Below are 6470 nucleotides of genomic sequence, written 5' to 3'. Positions count from 1 at the left end.
GAAATAGCTAAAAGCATATGAATAAACTTACTATTTGTAAAGATTGTTCTAGTCTTACAAAAGATAAACTCGGGCATTTTCTCATCACACTGACTTTTCATCTCCTGCATCAATAAAAAAGAAATAACCACTTTGATTGTTACTACTATAAAATATTTGGATTATGATATAGATATGACATATACATAGAATCAATAAATCCAAAATGAAAATCTTCAATGTATGACCAGATATTTTAAAGTCATAAAACCAAATATACATAGAATCAACAAATCCAAAATGAAATCTTAAACTAATGATATATATGATTTACTTTATAATGACTTGGATTTTGCTTTAAACGATCTCAATTCGATGTGAGTACACAATCATTACTTTTATTACACAAAAAGTTAAGATTGTTGTCACTACATAACACACATGTATATAAAGATGCGTTCATCGAATTACTACCCAAACAAATTCCTTGCATAACACACTTAAAGAGTCCTAAGTTTTCTTTTCTTTTTTAAAATCGAGAACTCATCTAAACACATTTCATATGATAAATTTGAGATTTAATAGTTAGAACCTGTAAATCTGGAATAAAAATACAACTCTTATATCACCATTGACCAATAGACAACTAGATTAGTCTCCACCTTGATATTGCAAATGACATTATGGATGACAGTGTCCACCTTTTTATTTGTCAATTTTCTAAGTGAGAAAAAAAAGGCGGTGGAAAACTTCATAGATGCTTCCAAGTTAAAAAAGCCTGAGGATGCCCCACCCTTCATCGATGCTTCCAAGTTAAAAAAGCCTGAGGATGCCCCACCCATTGTTCTTGAGATTTACTAAATCAACAATCCAGCACGCAAAATAGTATAAGCATGGCAGGTAACGCCCCGAAATAATTCAACATAACTCTAATACATCAACTCACATCTGCTAAAAGTGTAATAGCAATACTCCAACCATTACACCATTAATTAACTAGATTTATACCAAAGTTCCACATGCAAATTATACATTCAATGATGCAAAAAATATATGAATCTATAGCATGTAGAGCATCACATTCCAAAAATAATAAAATGCCCTCATGAGCTTACAATTTCCAAGGCTTAATCCTGGTTACACAAAAATGACCTCTCGGGCCCATACATGAATAGCCCATGGCTAGCAATTAAATCCATAACCAAAAAAAAAAAAGGAGTTATCTACTCTTCACAAAATATATTCATGCCTTCAACTCGGCGGAATCACCACATCTTTACCTGCACCAAAATCCCATAGGGGTGAGCATAAAGCCCAGTAAAGAATCCTTAACAAAGTATATACATTTATGCAATCTTTCCCATGTTAGATGTAATGCCATGCAATGCCATTTTAAAGGAAATTTCATTTACTTACTCTCTTGAAAATCACAATGTTCCAACAATAATTTGAAGATCTCAACAAGTCCAAATCACACAATTTTATTCAATAGGGGCAGTAAATACGACTCAGGTAATCCTTAGGTTGGTGTCTACAAGTAGGCTCAACAAGCACTACCAATAACCCCACTTTACCGGTTGCTAACCAGAAGGAAAGTGGTACCTCCTCCACGCGTGTTTTCGGTTTTTCACCCCGGACACTCAGGCCAACTTATCAAATTCATCTACACCTCCTAACTGGACTTACCAACGTATTTACCCCATAACATTTCCATGATTTCAATCCCAATATTTCATTCTCAATGAAAGTTTCAATTTTTTCAAACCAATTTTCATGACATGCAAGGTTTTAGCAATGCTAATGCAACAATTATCCATACTACTTCGTGTTTCTCTACGTTGTTCATAACTACAATTAATTTTCCATAAAGTTTCAAAATCTCTGTTTTCTCCTTTCCATGCCTTTCCATTAAATAGCCCAAATTACCATCATTTTCCCATTTGTAACAATGTAACCATAGCTCATACACTTACAACATTTTAATCATTTCAAAACCAATGCATTATGTAGATATCAACATCCAATCTCAACAATTTTCATATGTTAAGAAATTCTCCATCAACATCTATATAAATATTCGTATAAAACAGAACATTTCCCATTCCCCTTACCTACCATAGCACATAACAATATATATAAAAACCTATATATATACACACCCACATAATCATCAAACATGAGCCCTCGTCCCTTTTTTTTTTTTTTTTTTTTTTGTGTAGGAAACCCCCAAATTCTAGGTTTTCACAAATCCTAACATTTCCTCGTTTCCTTTTTAAAACCTCACTTTATACCTCAATCTAACCACATAGCTCAACAATTCAAGAAAAAATCTTTAAAAAAAAGCAAGGATAGATTTCTTCTCAAAAACCAACAATATCTTGAGCCATGAAACCCATTTTCGAAATAGACAAAGATGAGCTCACAAAATCAATGAAAACTTGCAAAAATATATATAACTCAAAGGAGACCCTACCTCAAGTTCTTGGTGAAGAGGTGAGATCAAAACCCTGGAGCCAAAGGTGAGAGATTTTCGATCTCCACCACACAACGGGATGTTCTAGCTTAGATTTCCAAATCTTGAGAGAGATAATGGACCTAGACCCCATGGATTGTAAGAAACAAAGATTTTTAGTGTTAGATGGGGGTTTTTAGAGAGAAGGGGGAGTAAGAGTTTTTAGAGAGCGAGGGATGTAAAGAAAAAATGAGATACATTCAACCCCAAAAGGAAGAAAAAACAGAGCCCAAAAAAACTGCCCAGATTGCCGCACGTGCGGCGCCCCCTCCCGCACGTGCGGAGCGCTTCCCCCGCACGTGTGGCCTTAACCCTCGTATGTGTGGTGGTCCTCTCCCGCCCTTCACTCCGTACTTCCCTTTTAGGCAGTGTGCAGCCCTTCGAAACTCATCTTTCCCTGCACATGCGACCTCGTCCCCCACACGTGCGGCCCCACCCTACACGTGCTGCCTAGGGCCCTGCACGTGCGGCCCTGGTCTAGCAACCCAAAATTTTCTGGTTCGACCCCTGGACACTCCAGACTTGACCTCGTACTCTCCGAAACAAGTGAAAATCAATCACCGAGGAAACAAGAATAGGAATTTATTTGAGAGGAACCCCCGGACACCACAAACCCAAACGATTAACAAACTCCAAGCCAACCCGACACCCCGACGAGATCACCCAAGATTAAACTAAAGGGAAACGAAACTAATGCAACACCCGGTAATCACATGGCAGATACATCATCAAAAAGGCCACGAGCATGACAAAACTAACTAATTTAGAGAAGCAAGAAGCAGACCTGCTTGAAAAGAACATCTTTCGATTCCTCTGAACTTAGTTCTGCAGCCAAGAATATGAGAGCTGAAATTAGTTATACAATGAATTCTTCTATTTTTTTTGACAACATATTGGAGATGCACAAACTATACTTTGAGGCACAAACTAACATGAATCCAACATTGGCAATTCAAACATAGGCAATGCATATCTAGATACAAGGCCTCTGATACTTTATATGCTATAAGTGGCAACAAAAAGAGTAACAATGGAAGAAACTAAAATTCAATTAAAAGAAGTTTACTTTAAACAGCTTCTAGATGGAAAGGGCAGACCAAAAATTAAAAGTATGTGATTTAGGAGGACAACCAACAAATTCTAAGTCAGGATAGAGGTGGTAAAATATAATGGTAGACCACTTATTTGCGATATCTGATGTCCATGCAGAATGAGAGTATTACTTCCATAGAAATACTTAAAAGCAAATGGGCTCATCAAGATAAAATCCAATTCTAGGACAGTGAAAAATTATACCCCCATAACACAAAGGATGCAATAGATTTGTAAGCTACATAGGGGAAGTATGAAATAAACTCTGAAACAATTCCTTTTGTCAATAACAATAGCCTAGCCTAAGAAAAATTTGTAGCCAGACACAAAGTGCAAGAAGGCATTCTGAAAACATAGCGCAGACTAAGAAAACTAAGAATCCCACAACACCATGTGTCACCATAACTAAGATGCTTTAGTTTACTATAAATATGGTATTCTTCAATGTTAGCATTTTCAGTATAAAAGCATAGCATAACAGCAATTAGAAGATCTGTGTTACCATATGCCTCCATAAACTTGGGATCACCAAACTCAACCCTCAATAGCACAGATAATTCCTCCTCACACACAGCCTAATATAGGGGCTCACATCACTAAACCCACCTTCCCTAAAAATAATGGCCAGCTAAGAACCTGCATTAACAAACTGTGAGATAAAATAAATGATAGTGCTCCAGTCACTCAACCCACAAGCTCACCCTCTTACTCAATATTTATAGAAAAGCCTCACATAACTCAACCCACATCCCTACAAATTGGCTAGCTCACAAATCAGAGTAACCTGCAAATTAACACCAAATCAGTATCCACACAAAATTCCAGACCACCACCAACTAACCTTGACCCAATTTCAGAACAGAGTTAGGGAGTGAGAACAAATAAAACTTGACTATATATTTCAGAACAGAGCTAGGGAGCGAGAACAAATCATATTCCCAGGAAAAGCTTTCCTTGTGCACTGACCTTTTTTGGAACTGGATTGTTACATAACTATATATTTCTAAAAGAAGATCAAACAAACAACAATTTCTTGGTAACAATCTTTGGATTCTTAATAAAGTAACGACATGGAATTTAATATAATAAAAATGACATTGCAACTTCCAACCGAAAACAAAAGAAATACAAGGATAAAGTAACAACCACGCTGCGTTCATGAAATGAATATAAAAAGTCTCTGTATGATTGAGAGCTTTTACCAATAACAACAAAGAATAAGAAGAAACAACAAAGGAGTGAGAACAAATAAAACTTGAAGCCCCAATTCAAATATGATAGGAAGAACGAAAAGACAAAAGAAAAATAAAATTAAAACAATGTTCCTTTCGGCTTATTCCAACCATTTGTCCAAGCTGAGCTCATTCTTTCATCATTTAGAAACCAATAATAACACATAAAACACAGCATCAAATAATTTTAATTTCCTATTTCTCCCTCCCTCCTTCTCTCTCTCTCTCTCTCTCTCTCTCTCTTTTCCTTTTGGGAGAGGAGGTATAGATAGGTTCTTCAGTTTTCCCAGCCACCAAACAGAACATTATCATAGAAATAAAGAATGGAAATTGAATGATTAAAAGCAAATTCAAACAACTAGAGGGTTCAATGAGACAATCAATAGGTCACATTGACAATAAGAAGAAACAAAGAAAAACCAGCTTCACAAACACAGAAGAACAAAAATAATAATAATAATAATTAAAACCCAAAATTATTACTGCTTGAATTCTTTAAAAAATAAATCAAAAGCAAAAGAGTCAACAAATCTACCTCAAAAACTTACGAATTTCAAGCTTTCTATTGTTTGAGAATAATAAATAAATAAAGAGGATGGACCCAAAACAATTATCAAACATCAAAACAACCCTAACCCTTCAATTTGAATACAGAGAAAAGCAATAACAAGATGAAAAAATTCAAAATTTTTATTTTCCTTCACCAACATTTCCAAGCAATAAAAATACACCATGAACCACGAACTCAAAAACCATTCAAAAATACCGGCTCAAAATATTCGAAAAATGCGAATACATAAATCCAATAAACCGAACAAAATGCATAATATTTTAGTTGATCAAACAATTAAACAAAAATAAACAAAAAATCAAACCTTTCCGCCAAGATAAATCATTTTCATATCAACTGAAATGGAATCGCTTGAGTCAACAAAGCATATGCATTTTCCTTTACAGTTAGATACAGAGAGAGAGAACAAGAGAGAGAAACTCACCACGCCGGAGAACCACCGTGGTAAGCGCCGACAGAGAAAACCCTAGAGGCTGAAATGAGGAAAAAAGAGACAGAAAGAGAGGGCAGAGGTGCGAGAGAGAGAGACAATCATAGAGTGAGAGAGAGAACAAGAGAGAGAAACTCACCACGCCGGAGAACCACCATGGTAAGCGCCGACAGAGAAAACCCTAGAGGCTGAAATGAGGAAAAAAGAGACAGAAAGAGAGGGCAGAGGTGCGAGAGAGAGAGACAATCATAGAGTGAGAGATAGACAGACACATTACAGAGAATCTGGGGGCTTTTCCCAAACTAAGCCGCTTTTGCATCCTATTTCCCAAACTAGGCCTAGTTTGGACGGAATTTCCAAACTAAGCTAAAGCGCTATTACAAATCGCGCTTTCACTATTTGGAGCCCAAAATGTGATGAATAGTGAAAGTGCTATTAAAAACCGCGCTTTTAATTAATAAAGCGTTGTTGAAAATCACGCTTTTAACATAATTTTTTTTTTTGGAAGAAAACGCTATTCGAAATAGTGCTTTCACTGTGCATTCGTATTCGGAAGAAAACGCTATTTGAAATAGCGCTTTCACTGTGCTTTCTTAGGAAAACGTTTAAAATATATTAAAATGTGACTAAAGTAAAACACAAATGCTTTGTAGC

At 36.0% G+C, this 6470-nt stretch overlaps 1 long non-coding RNA gene across 1 annotated transcript; it reads right to left on the bottom strand.

The window, feature by feature from the left end:
• Positions 1-980: 980 nt before the first annotated feature.
• On the bottom strand, positions 981-5940 carry LOC114257153 (uncharacterized). Its single transcript, XR_003627474.2, has 3 exons — positions 5811-5940; positions 3276-3316; positions 981-1259 (listed from the first exon to the last, which is right to left on the bottom strand). It is a non-coding gene; the product is annotated as an uncharacterized LOC114257153 (long non-coding RNA).
• Between the last annotated feature and the right edge of the window lie 530 nt (positions 5941-6470).

This window comes from Camellia sinensis, chromosome 3 (assembly GCF_055761805.1).
Source record: "Camellia sinensis isolate YWXY chromosome 3, ASM5576180v1, whole genome shotgun sequence".
NCBI lineage: Eukaryota > Viridiplantae > Streptophyta > Magnoliopsida > Ericales > Theaceae > Camellia > Camellia sinensis.
The sequence above is the reverse complement of the archived record's forward strand: the minus strand, read 5'-3'. Positions and strand labels throughout refer to the sequence as shown.